The sequence below is a fragment of the Homarus americanus genome, unplaced genomic scaffold (assembly GCF_018991925.1).
Source record: "Homarus americanus isolate GMGI-L3 unplaced genomic scaffold, GMGI_Hamer_2.0 scaffold14467, whole genome shotgun sequence".
In the NCBI taxonomy this organism is placed as follows: domain Eukaryota; kingdom Metazoa; phylum Arthropoda; class Malacostraca; order Decapoda; family Nephropidae; genus Homarus; species Homarus americanus.
The window spans coordinates 5,837,372-5,851,457 of NW_024733734.1; the positions used below are offsets into that span (position 1 = coordinate 5,837,372).

The following is a 14,086-nucleotide window of genomic DNA, read 5'->3' on the forward strand; positions in this document are numbered from 1 at the left end:
CCAGGAACTAGTGTCCACGCAGAGGAAAATAGTGATACTGGTAACAGTTCTACTGATGCCTCTGTGGACATGGTCAGTGAAGATGAACAAGCACAAACAGAAAATGGTGGTGATGTCGAGTGTAACCAAAGTGTGTTGTTGTCTGCCACTGAAATACAACAATTGTTGAGCCGTACATGCTCCAGAAATGTTTCAAAAAGGTTAACTGGCCTACTGCCTGCCGAAGGGACAGGCAGCGCAGAAAAGAACAGTATCATACAGTGCCTTTTGCTTCTTTCCAAATACATTTCATAATGGCCAGTGTTAATACCAGACAAAGTTCCAAATACATTTCATAATGGCCAGTGTTAATACCAGGCAAAGATACAGAGCGGTGAAGGTGATGAGTTGGAACATCTCATCCCTTAGAAAACGATACCCTGTCCTACACCACAAAGTTGTGACTGAGGACATCGATATTGTGTGTCTGCAGGAGTGTATCACACCTAATGGTAAGCCCCACCCAGTCTGCCCAATTATGTGTATTATGATCCTAGTTCTACTCACACATGTTTGATGTATGTTAAGAAGTCACTCCCGCATGTACCTCTTGTATCCAAAAAGACTACCAACCTTCAGTACCATGGGATCACTATCCACCTGGGCAACTCCACACTCAACGTGCTAAACGCCTATGCTCCCTCAGATCAGCTTCAATACACAGATCTCCCAGACTTTTTACACACTGAGCCCACTGTCCTAATGGGTGACCTGAATACTAGACACAAGAAATTAGGTGACTCCACCACTAACACCAATGGTAGGAGACTTATCTCACTTCTCAGTGCATATGAAGATGTTCAAATTATAGGTAATAATGAACCAACACACATCTATGGCGGGGGTCTAGACAAATGTATTGGCTTTAATCTATCATACACAACTCATAGCTCTGATGTTGTCACTGATCTTATGTCTGACCACAGCCCAATCCAAGCTAGTATACATGTAGCCAATGACACCCCCACTGGTGGTAAACTCAACAGACGTAGAATCACAGTCAAGCAAGAACATGAAAGCCAGTTCATAGACTTCATCCATGACTGGTACAAGGACTACAAGCCTGACAATTACCAAAGTTTCCATGACGATCTGATAGATAGGACTTATGTATACTTCACCAACAATGCCTCCACCAAAAAAAGGAGAAAACGTGGTCAGCATAATGGGAACAGGCAACAGCAGTGCTATAATGACCCTGAGCTGAAAAAACTCAGGGCTAGGGTCAGGAGGGTGGGTAAGGGTTACAGACAATGTAGAACACCTCAAATGTTACAATTGTATCAAGCTTCCCTTGCTGCTGTCAGGGAACGTGTAAACGAACTCAGACAAAATGCATGGGAGACATATGTCAACAGCCTGAACCAACACACATCCCTCAGCAAAGCCTGGAAAGACATAAACATAATCAGAGGTAAAAACAGAAGACACGTCTCCCATCCAAACCCTCTGCAAAAGTCGAATGAGCTAATAACAAAGTGGGCTCATGTGTCGAGCTATGACATGTTACCAGCTAGGACTCGGGGACTCCTTGATGCGAAGTCTGTAGAGAGAAGTAATCTTATTAGCTTTATGCTGGGCAAACAGCACGATGAGTGTGATGTTCCATATACTGAGTGGGAGCTTGACGCCGCCCTCGCCAGGGGTAGGTCTACTTCCCCTGGAGAGGACGGAGTCACCTACAACATCATTAGACTACTAAGGCGCGTGCCAGGCAATCCATTGTTGGTATTGTACAATATGAGTCATGCCGAGGGCCAACTACCCACATCATGGACCAGCAGTATTGTTGTACCAATACCGAAACCAGGACAGCCTGATGCCTTTCGTCCCATATCACTAACCAGCTGCCTGTGTAAAACCTTTGAGAGGATGGTTCTTGGCAGACTCTTATATAGAATCAGAGAACACATGTCTCCTAACATAAATGGCTTCACCCATGGTAAAGGTGTACATAATTGCATCACCACATTCCTAACTGTGCATGGTGATGAAAGGCACAGATACACCACATTTCTTGACCTAAAAGTTGCATTTGATATTGCCAATAGGCAACTGATATTGTACGAACTAGCCAAAATGGATATAGGAGGTAGGCTGTTACACTGGATAAGTGGTTACCTAACCAACAGAAGGGCTGCTGCACTGTTTCAGGGTTACAAAAGTGAAGTTAAAGATATGCAACATGGTGCCCCTCAAGGTGGAGTACTTAGCCCCACTTTGTTCAATGTTCTTATGAATGCATTATTAAATTTAATACCAGACAACCCCAGCAATATCTCAGGCATACTAAAATCATCGTGAAATACCGACCACAGATATGTACCGCAGCCTGCTGTGAACACCTCCAGTCTTATTATCTCCACTGAAAAAACTAAGGTGTTCAGCAAAAGCTGAAACCGCAAACGCGGCCCCGCCAAGTTCAAAGATAATTAACAACACTATAGACTATATTTCTTCTTTTAAATATCTTGAGTATTTCCGTCCCTTGCCTACCTGCCATACAACAGCTAACGCCAATGTGCTTAGAAGTGCCAGCGTTCATTACTGCCGTTATTATGTAAATTGTTAAACAATGTACGCAAATATAAGATCTCTGATAGATTACCACGAACCAGCCCTGTTCATTCGTGACAGGAAAGGCGCGATTGACAAGCTCGAGAAAATGCAAATAAAGCCCTCAAATTATCTCAGGATCTCCATGAGAGCCAGGCCTACTTAATATGAGGGAAAGAACTGGGTATACCCAGTGTTTGTTAAAATTCAGAATAATTGATCCAACCTCATGACTGGCCCCTAGGGCTTCCTGCGTGATGAATCTGGTAACGGTAACCCGCCAAATTGCCAAATCATATGAACCATGGGACTACTGAGTCTAAATGGATCAAACCACAACCCTTTACCACATATGAAGATGTTTGAAGGACTGAACCACCTGTACAAAGTTGTGAGACACAACAACCCCGCTTCCTGCCACCCACAGACGGTTTCACTTCGATATCACAATACGACATCCGCCTAAAAATTCAATTATACAAAGCATTTATCTGTTTACCAGAATTGAAATCGCCGAACATACACACCTACAGACGGTGATAATATCACACAGACCATACACGATGGATCTCTAAACACCCCATGGGAGGCTGGAATCTGTTTTGCCTCAACACGACGATAATATCGTTGAAAAGGAGTTAAAATTCCAACTGGCATCCACTCTACAAACTGAATTTGTACCCATACTCACCTATTAAATTCGGAAACCACTGTTGCTTCCAATCTCATCATCACCACTCATACCACTATGCGCCAGGTACCTCGACTCAGGTTGTCACGCTCTTGTCTCTGAAGCCAGGCACAAATATGCGTGCCTTGTTGACCGGGTCGTCAGGGTCAAACTGGCAATGGATCATGCCTATAGGCCTCCATAAACATGAAGCAGAGTTGATGCCTCGCCAAGCTCGCGTCTAACAAAAGACACCGTTGCGCGAATACAATTTGGGTCTGTCAAAAAGAACCGCCCGGCTTTAAAGGTGGGAAAAGAACAATGATGGGTTGACACCAGGCCAACAGAATTTGACGACGCGAATCGATCCGCAAGGTTACCATGATGAGATGTATCAAGAACAGCATATGGAACGAAATAACAAGATCACTAGATTACAAGATGTGTGACCGCTGGAGTGAATTGGGATAAATGCCACTCTGGCATTGCAATACATAAGCAGATGTAAACAAAACTAAATGTAAAGTGTGTGGCATACATATGGACACACTTGGCTACATCTCGACTACTGACAGACAATAGAACAACACAAGGGATGGTCCAGCACACTAATGTGAAATGGCACAACACTTCATCTCTAATAATAACCAGAGATGGCAAACTTATTAAGATTGTGTCCACTTTTTTGCGCCAGTAACGCTATATCAATTCATAGCACAGACCAATGCGCAATATTCTTGAATACCTCCCACATACAGAAATGTGTATAAATAAAGTGTAAAGAATGAACCATCTACTCACCTGTACTCACGCGTTGTCAGACAAGTTACCGTTGTATATAGAACTAAACAAATAATGTAAATGAAATGCTGTAACATTTCGGTACCATAATATCACAACAACGGGGTTAATTATTGCATGACCATACATAAACCTACTCTAAATCACTTTTGCCCTACCGCTCACAGGATGAGTGTGGGGTGCCACCAATAAAATAACCGCTGCAAGCAACAAAATAAAATAATCCTACAACACTATTTTTTATTTTTTTGTTGGGCATCTCTACATCGGCAATATTGTAAGAGTTAAGCACGAAGCGTTTACAACGGCAGCAAAGGCTTCTGCTGGCTCCCATACTTCACGCTTTAAAAGTCTCATGAGTTTAAAGGTGTAAAGCACTATTGCAATCCAAAAACTCCCCAAAAGGTCACTCCTGCCTCATTGACCTTGATTCCCTGACAAATTGAAAATATGAGATAAACACCTCAATATCACCTCATGCTAAATACCCCAATATCACCTGATGATAAGTACCTCAATATCACCTGCTGATAAACACCTCAATATCACCAGCTGATAAACACCTCAATACCACCTCATGCTAAATACCCCAATATCACCTGATGATAAACACCTCAATATCACCTGCTGATAAACACCTCAATATCACCTGCTGATAAATACCTCAATATCACCTGCTGATAAATACCTCAATATCACCTGCTGATAAATACCTCAATATCACCTGCTGATAAATACCTCAATATCACCTGCTGATAAACACCTCAATATCACCTGCTGATAAATACCTCAATATCACCTGCTGATAAACACCTCAATATCACCTGCTGATAAATACCTCAATATCACCTGCTGATAAACACTTCAATATCACCTGCTGATAAACACCTCAATATCACCTCATGCTAAATACCCCAATATCACCTGATGATAAGTACCTCAATATCACCTGCTGATAAACACCTCAATATCACCTGCTGATAAATACCTCAATATCACCTCATGCTAAATACCCCAATATCACCTGATGATAAGTACCTCAATATCACCTGCTGATAAATACCTCAATATCACCTGCTGATAAACACCTCAATATCACCTGCTGATAAATACCTCAATATCACCTGCTGATAAACACTTCAATATCACCTGCTGATAAACACCTCAATATCACCTCATGCTAAATACCCCAATATCACCTGATGATAAGTACCTCAATATCACCTGCTGATAAACACCTCAATATCACCTGCTGATAAATACCTCAATATCACCTGCTGATAAATACCTCAATATCACCTGATGATAAGTACCTCAATATCACCTGCTGATAAACACCTCAATATCACCTGCTGATAAATACCTCAATATCACCTGATGATAAGTACCTCAATATCACCTGCTGATAAACACCTCAATATCACCAGCTGATAAACACCTCAATATCACCTAATGAAAAATACCCCAATATCACCTGCTGATAAACACCTCAATATCACCTGCTGATAAATACCTCAATATCACCTGCTGATAAACACCTCAATATCACCTAATGAAAAATACCCCAATATCACTTGCTGATAAACACCTCAATATCACCTGCTGATAAACACCTCAATATCACCTAATGAAAAATACCCCAATATCACCTGCTGATAAACACCTCAATATCACCTGCTGATAAACACCTCAATATCACCAGCTGATAAACACCTCAATATCACCTAATGAAAAATACCCCAATATCACCAGCTGATAAACACCTCAATATCACCTAATGAAAAATACCCCAATATCACCTGCTGATAAACACCTCAATATCACCTGCTGATAAATACCTCAATATCACCTGCTGATAAACACCTCAATATCACCTAATGAAAAATACCCCAATATCACCTGCTGATAAACACCTCAATATCACCTGCTGATAAACACCTCAATATCACCTGCTGATAAACACCTCAATATCACCTAATGAAAAATACCCCAATATCACTTGCTGATAAACACTTCAATATCACCAGCTGATAAACACCTCAATATCACCTCATGCTAAATACCCCAATATCACCTGATGATAAGTACCTCAATATCACCTGCTGATAAACACCTCAATATCACCAGCTGATAAACACCTCAATATCACCTCATGCTAAATACCCCAATATCACCTGATGATAAGTACCTCAATATCACCTGATGATAAGTACCTCAATATCACCTGCTGATAAACACCTCAATATCACCAGCTGATAAACACCTCAATATCACCTCATGCTAAATACCCCAATATCACCTGCTGATAAACACCTCAATATCACCTGCTGATAAATACCCCAATATCACCAGCTGATAAACACTTCAATATCACCTGCTGATAAATACCCCAATATCACCAGCTGATAAACACTTCAATATCACCTGCTGATAAACACCTCAATATCACCAGCTGATAAACACCTCAATATCACCTCATGCTAAATACCCCAATATCACCTGATGATAAACACCTCAATATCACCAGCTGATAAACACCTCAATATCACCAGCTGATAAACACCTCAATATCACCTCATGCTAAATACCCCAATATCACCTGATGATAAACACCTCAATATCACCTGCTGATAAACACCTCAATATCACCAGCTGATAAACACCTCAATATCACCTCATGCTAAATACCCCAATATCACCTGCTGATAAACACCTCAATATCACCTGCCCCCAATATCAACTCAATATCACCTGCAATATCACCTGCTGATAAACACCTCAATATCACCAGCTGATAAACACCTCAATATCACCTCATGCTAAATACCCCAATATCACCTGCTGATAAACACCTCAATATCACCAGCTGATAAACACTTCAATATCACCTGCTGATAAATACCCCAATATCACCTGCTGATAAACACCTCAATATCACCTGCTGATAAATACCCCAATATCACCTGCTGATAAACACCTCAATATCACCTGCTGATAAATACCTCAATATCACCAGCTGATAAACACTTCAATATCACCTGCTGATAAACACCTCAATATCACCAGCTGATAAACACCTCAATATCACCTCATGCTAAATACCCCAATATCACCTGCTGATAAACACCTCAATATCACCTGCTGATAAATACCCCAATATCACCTGCTGATAAACACCTCAATATCACCTGCTGATAAATACCTCAATATCACCTGCAGATAAACACCTCAATATCACCTGTTGATGAATACCTCAATATCACCTGCTGATAAATACCTCAATATCACCAGCTGATGAATACCTCAATATCACCTGCTGATAAATACCTCAATATCACCAGCTGATAAATAACTCACCATCACCAGCTGATAAATAACTCACCATCACCAGCTGATAAATAACTCACCATCACCAGCTGATAAATAACTTACCATCACCATTGTAGTGGAGTATTTTTCAAGGTGATGGTTGATGGTCACCCACAGATTAGATACAGTAGTATAATAGTTCATTTCTAGTACCACTTTGGTGATAAGAATTTACTTGTGTCATCTTATTGACCGAAAAATATGAGGATCATGTATTAATGACGTCATTTCAGTAATATAACGCCTTTAAGGTTAACTTAGTGGTCACATGTTACTGCTGTCAACTTGATTGTGATGGAATTACCTCGGAGATAAATATTTTCATATTCTTTGAATCTTTTGCTTTATGAATCTCGAGATGGTTCACTTGTTCGGATCAGAGTTGAGGTGCGGCTGGCCAGGCATGTTTAGTCACAAAGCCGGGACATGCCTTGCCAGGAGCTACTCTCCAACCTACTCTGTAGGTTTTTGTTTTAGTTTTAATGTAATTAGTTTGATAGTGATCTGAACAGTTATGAAGCGAACATTTTGTTTCTTATATCATAAGAATAAGATAGACAAGATAATTTTGGCTCGACAGCTCTTTTTGGCCAGGTGACCTGTGTCGGAGCCGTGTATGGCGGTGAGCCGTGTGTGGCGGCGAGCCGTGCGTGGCAGTGAGCTGTGTGTAGTGGTGAGCTGTATGTGGCGGTGAACTGTTTCAACTATATCTGCTGTGAGCTGTGTGTGTGACAAGCCGTTGCCGTGCGGCTTATGTGTCACATTGCCTCACCGCTGTTACCTCAGTGCCGACTTGTAACTAGACCTATAAATTGAGTTGAAGAACCATTGTTGTCTATTAGGTGTATTACTTACTATATGCATGCAGGTTTTAAATGTTTTATCAATATCCTCCTTTTTATATGAGTCATAGTCAAAGTGGAACCTAATGATAGTGTTAATCAGTTGAAATATCAAACAGAGGTAACTAAGGAAGTCTAACCCTTGACATTGTTTATCAAATAGTAATCGTGTTAACTCGATGGTCTTTTATTAGTGATGTTAACTTGGTGTTCACTTATTCCGGCTTCCCTGTGATAGTGATAAAGAAAGGTGTTGTCATTCAGTCATTAGTTAGGTACAGAACTGTTAAGCACTAGAAATAATTTTCAAAAGAAGAAATAGTAAAACAGTACATTATAAGCAGTTTAAGAAACAGTATCTATGGTTACTATGTAAGAAGAAATAGGTTTGATAATTCACATTGTTAATGTATGTCGCAAGGCAATCATGTACAGGTAAGTGATAAGATGGTGATAAGGGGTGTCTTATCATTGACTGAGTGGGGTGGTGGCCAGTTGAGGAGGTGCCTACATGAATGTACCTGGTCAGGAAGAACCGGTACTAGCCATCTCCCTTACGCACTACATGGCACCTACTTTACCTTCATCAGCCAGTAGGAGCGCCGGTTTTGTCTCAGGAGCCATTGCTCGTTCCAGGTGAGTGTTAAAGAGGTATAGCTGCAGGGCAAATAAGCCCTAGTCTTAACAGACCCTACCTAAACTAACCTAACTACTAACATGGGTGCCTGTTAGGGTTGGTGCTCATTTCAATTAGATCCCAATAGGGTCCCATTAGAATTCGAACCTATTAATACCAAAGTTCACTTTATGAGTCACCAAGGAACAAGGCTTTTGTGTCCTGAGTCTCTTATGCAACATACTCCCTGTCTTGATAGTCAGGGGAATATGGTTTAGTGTTACTAGTGAAATGAAAGGTTGGGGCATTATGTCCCTATGATGTTTACTGTAGTGAAATTAAATGTCCCGGAAAGGACTGGAAATTGAGAATTTTACGTGAGTGTGTCAACGATAAAAAAAGAAGTGGCACCTGAAAAAGTGGTCCCCTAATATACTGTATACGTACACCTTGGAATGCGTACTGCATTCACGTAGGACACGAATGGATGTAGAGGAGGTGGTTAAAAGTTGGTGTTTGGTAAGGATGGTAAGAGAAGGGAAAGGGGAGTAAGGGAGGATGCAGAAGGGGAGAAGGAGGAGGAGGAGGGAGAGAAAGAGGAAGCAAGAGTGAGGGGAGATTATTAATTATTTATTTATTTCTTGCCTGGGGTATGTCTTGACTCGCTACCGATGTGTAAGAGAGAAATGACCGACCACCCCAATACCATGTAAACTGAAATGTGGCGAAGAGGATAAAAGAAAATATGAGCAAACCACATTTCTTATGGGTAGGTTACCCACACTACACAGCAGTGATATACACTGCTGTGTAGTGTGGGTGGGAGAGGCGATGGTGTGTGTGTGTGTATGTGTGTGTGTGTGTGTGTGTGTGTGTGTGTGTGTGTGTGTGTGTGTGTGTGTGTGTGTGTGTGTGTGTGTGTGTGTGAGTGTGGGAGAGAAAGAGACAGTGGTGTGTGTGGGTGAGGGAGAGAGAGGCAGTGGCGTATGCAGGTGAGGGAGGTAACGTGTGTAGGTGTGGGAGAGACAGTGGTGTGTGTGGGTGAGGGATAGACGGTGGTGTGTGTGGGTGAGGGAGAGGCGCAGTGGTGTGTGAGTGTGGATGAGGGAGAGAGGCGGTAATGTGTGTGAAACGCGAGTCAGCGGAGGAAGCGGTTGCATAGTGTCAGGATGGAGATGTTCAGGGTTTCATGTAGGGTACAAAACCCTGCTGTGTTTCAAGTCAAGGTATGTAGGATGAGGCTGTTGACGAGCTTTAGGATAAAGATATGTTGGTACATATTGTAAAATAGGATGGTGACTTTAGAAACCCAAATGACCGAGAAATGTAATCGGTAAATCAAGGATAAGGTTCTCGTTTGTTTGTCTGTTTCTCTCCCGCATCGTTCCTCCTGTCCTGACATTGGAATCAACAGGATATGAATAATACAGACGGCCAACAGAGTCCAGTTGGTGCAGTAGTGTGGTCAGTGAGGTGCAGTGTGATGGTGGTGGTGGTAAATTCTGAAGCTAGTACTTGCCAACAGGGTGGCAATAACGACAGCGTACCCCCTTAAATGCATGATAATTAAACTGGAAGAGTACGGAATTCGGGGAAGTGTCCTAGAATGTCCTAGTGTGGTGATTAATGATACAAAATTGTCATGCAGACCCTTGGCAAACGGGATACCACAGGGCAGTGTATTGGGCCCATTGTTGTTTGTTTGTTTCATAAATGACATGCCAGAAGCTATACAGTCTTCCATACACATGTTTGCAGAAGATGCCAAGTTATTCAGGGAAATTAAGAACCAGACGGACTGTGAAGAGTTACAGAAAAATCTCTGTCAGCTACTAGGGTGGTCTAAGAAATGATGGTTAAGATTCAATATCACGAAATGTAAGAGGATGCACCTAGGTCGTACCAACAGTTAGGAGGCGTATCACATGTTCCAACGTGACGAAGAAACAGTATTAACAGAGACCAAATGTGAAAAGGACCTGGGTGTGTATGTTGACAACGACCTGAAGTTTTCGGGCCATTGAGAGAAAAAGGTGAATCAAGCAACTAAGCAATAGTATTTCCATGCTAACCTGGTCCATAAGCTACGCCTCTCTTCCATAAAAATGGCTGATTGGTTCATAGAAAATGTTCATGTAGCTGTCTATTTATTCAGACTAAGGTCACAATTGGTTAGATGTAAACGGGGCTACCTAGTATGATTACACCTAACCCATATCGCTCATATAATCTCTCCAACGTTTATTTGAAGCTTCCCAGTGAGCTTGCTTTTATGATGGTGTTCGGTAATTTGTTCCACTCATTCACAACTTTATTTCAAAAAGAGTTTTTTTCCTATCTCACGCCTAAATCTTAATTGGCACCCTCATTCTACGTCTCCCAAGAGCGTGCAAATTCAGATGCTTTAATGTTATCATACTCAAGGTTCATAATACCTGGGATTTACCTTGCCATCCTCCTCACTAGGGATTCGATATTCACTCTGTAGAACGGTGACCAGAACCACATATTCCAAGTGAGTCTCACGTATGCGAGATATACTCGTATTTTAGGATAACTTCGCTAGCCTTGTAACTAACACTCCTTGATATGAAACCAAGTATATTATTAACCTTATTTCAAGCATATACGAGTATGCATTGCTGCCTTGGTTTAGGGTTCCAGCTTATCATTACCCCTCAATATTTTTCATAGTTGGATTTTTCTGTATCAACGTTGTTCATCCGATGGCTGATTTCCCTATTTACATTTCCAAGGCTAAGTACTTTAAATTTTTCCACATTAAATTTCATCTGCTACCTTCAGACCATAAGAAAAGTCTCTTCGAATTATTCGGAGTCCTCGTCAGATTTAATTACACGTCATATCTTAGTGTCGTCAGCAAATTTACTTATGTTGCTGTCTATACCTACATCTATTGTATGTCGTTTATGCATATAATAAATAATCATGTTCCATGTACTGAGCCTTGGGGTACTCCACTAGTGATGTTACTCCAATCGGATTTAGTGCCATTAATACTGATTCTCTGCTTCCTGTACTTTATCCATGTCTTAATCCAATTTAGAATATCTCCTCCAATTCCACGAGCCTCCATTTTACGTATTAGTCTTTCGTGGGGAAGCCTGCCAAAGTCTTCACTAAAGTCTAGATAAATCACATCACAATTTACTGATTCGAAAACAGATGAAAATAATGTAAAGGATTTGACAGATATGATCGCCCACTGATGAAGACATGCTGAGAATCACTAAACAAAATGTGTTTCTCGAGGAGATTTCTAATTGAGTTTGAAACTATTGCTTCCAGTTATTTTTCGACAATTGATGTTAGACTGATTTGACTGTTGTTAGAGGAAAGTTATCTGCTCCGTTTTTGAAAATCGGTATCACATTCACTATCCTCTAGGATTCTGGACTACACCCGATTTTAAAGATTTGTTAAGCATAGTTGCTAATGGGAAACTAAGTTCTTTCTTACAATCTTTTAATACTCTGGAAAATATTTTATAGGGACTTTGTGACTTTTTAGGTTTTAGTTTGCCTATTTGTTTGTTATCATCGTTACTAGTCACTACTAACTCGCTTAATCTATTTTCTTCACTATCTCTGTAGGTGCCGACTATCTACAGTGTTGTAGATAGTCGGCACCTCGGGTATCATGTTTAAGTTATCGGTTGTGCCCATCCGGGCACAGGTCATCAACCCACAACGGGGCCTAGGGAGCGAAAAAATAGGAGTAAAAAGATATCAAAAATATAAAAGAAAAAGATTATATTAGTCTACAGACTCTACACTATGAAGATGCCGGAAAGACAACTTTTTGAAGTGAGACAGATTGTATGAGTATGGAAACACAGAAGAAGGCAGAGCATTCCACAGTTTAGCTGTGTGAAGAAAGGAGGATATACTATAACGGGTTATTCTACTGTGACCGGCATCCACAGAGAAACGGTGGACACCGCGGGCAAGACAAATGTTACGAGGACAAAGCGGTACACACGATGCCAAATCCACTGAACATTGCCCGTTAAAGTACCTGTAAAAGAGACGTGGCCGGACAGTTGGCCGAAGGACATTTGGCCAACGGACGTTTCACCGACGGACATTTGACCGAACGGACAATAGACCGAACGGACAAATGGCCGAACGGACAATAGACCGAACGAACAAATGGCCGAACGGACATTTGGCCGAATGGACATATGGCCTTTTTAATTTTTTTTCTTTCTTCTTTGCAATGTATTTTTTGCACATTTACTTAAGGATAAAAGATATTAATTGTAATGTAATTGCTTTATAAAAATTGCTTGAGTCTTGTGCTTAATATCTGGTAGACGTCGGAAATAATCAGCATTATTCGGAAACAATCAGTATTATTTTCCCCAATTTCAATTTAACTAGTGAATTACAAGGACTGAGAGAGGTTTATGTACACAGGGTGACCTTACAAAACATGAGGTCAGGTCAAAAACATGACATCCGCTAATCCACACACCAACACCACAAACACAAAACAAAGGGCGACGTAACTAGTCATGTTAAGTCAGGTGAAGTTCTTAGCCACGCCCCAAACCAACCAAACGTTAGCCCTGCTTGCCTGGACTCGGATGCAGTCGCTCTTCAGAGGTTGTAAAGGTAAGCCGATATTTTTATTGTTGTTGTCCATTCGGCCAAATGTCCGTTCAGCCATTTGTCCGTTCGGTCTATTGTCCGTTCGGCCATTTGTCTGTTCGGTCTATTGTCCGTTCGGCCAAATGTCTGTCGGCTCGATGTCCGTTCGGTCAAATGTCCGTCGGTTAAACCGTCGGCCAAATGTCCTTCGGCCATCTGTCCGGGAGCCAAAAGAGAGAGAGTGAAGAAACATTGCGGCGAAGAGAAAGGGAAGAGAGATTATCAACTAAAAGAGAAGAGTTAATAAGACGAAATGCCTTTGATTCTACCCTATCTAACAGTTGGGCAGAAGAAGAGCCACCTCAGATATGAGAGCAGTAATCCAAGTTAGGACGAATGAATCCCTTATTAACTTGAAGCAACTGCTCAGGAGTGAAGCAGCTACGGCATCTGTACAATTCCCAGCTTTCCGGAGGCAGCTTTAGCAACGTTGTGGATGTGTGGCTTCCGTGACATATTAGAGGAAATGGTGAGGCCTAGCATATCTATTTTAGAATTTGGCAGAATGTTTGCATCCTGA

The 14,086-nt window shown here is 41.3% G+C and overlaps 1 protein-coding gene across 5 annotated transcripts in view; it reads left to right on the top strand.

Annotated features, from left to right (window-relative positions):
* The first annotated feature begins 8,772 nt into the window (after positions 1 to 8,772).
* The window catches only part of LOC121869952 (polyamine-transporting ATPase 13A2-like), a 193,532-nt gene continuing 188,218 nt past the window's right edge, over positions 8,773 to 14,086 (top strand). For 3 of the 5 annotated variants that reach the window (XM_042371553.1, XM_042371556.1, XM_042371557.1), the window contains exon 1: positions 8,773 to 8,913. The gene's annotated coding sequence lies outside the window, so the exon portion shown is untranslated. Of the gene's footprint in view, positions 8,914 to 10,036; positions 10,120 to 10,336; positions 10,927 to 14,086 lie in introns of those variants that run through there. The other 2 variants (XM_042371555.1, XM_042371554.1) reach the window with 2 other exon arrangements.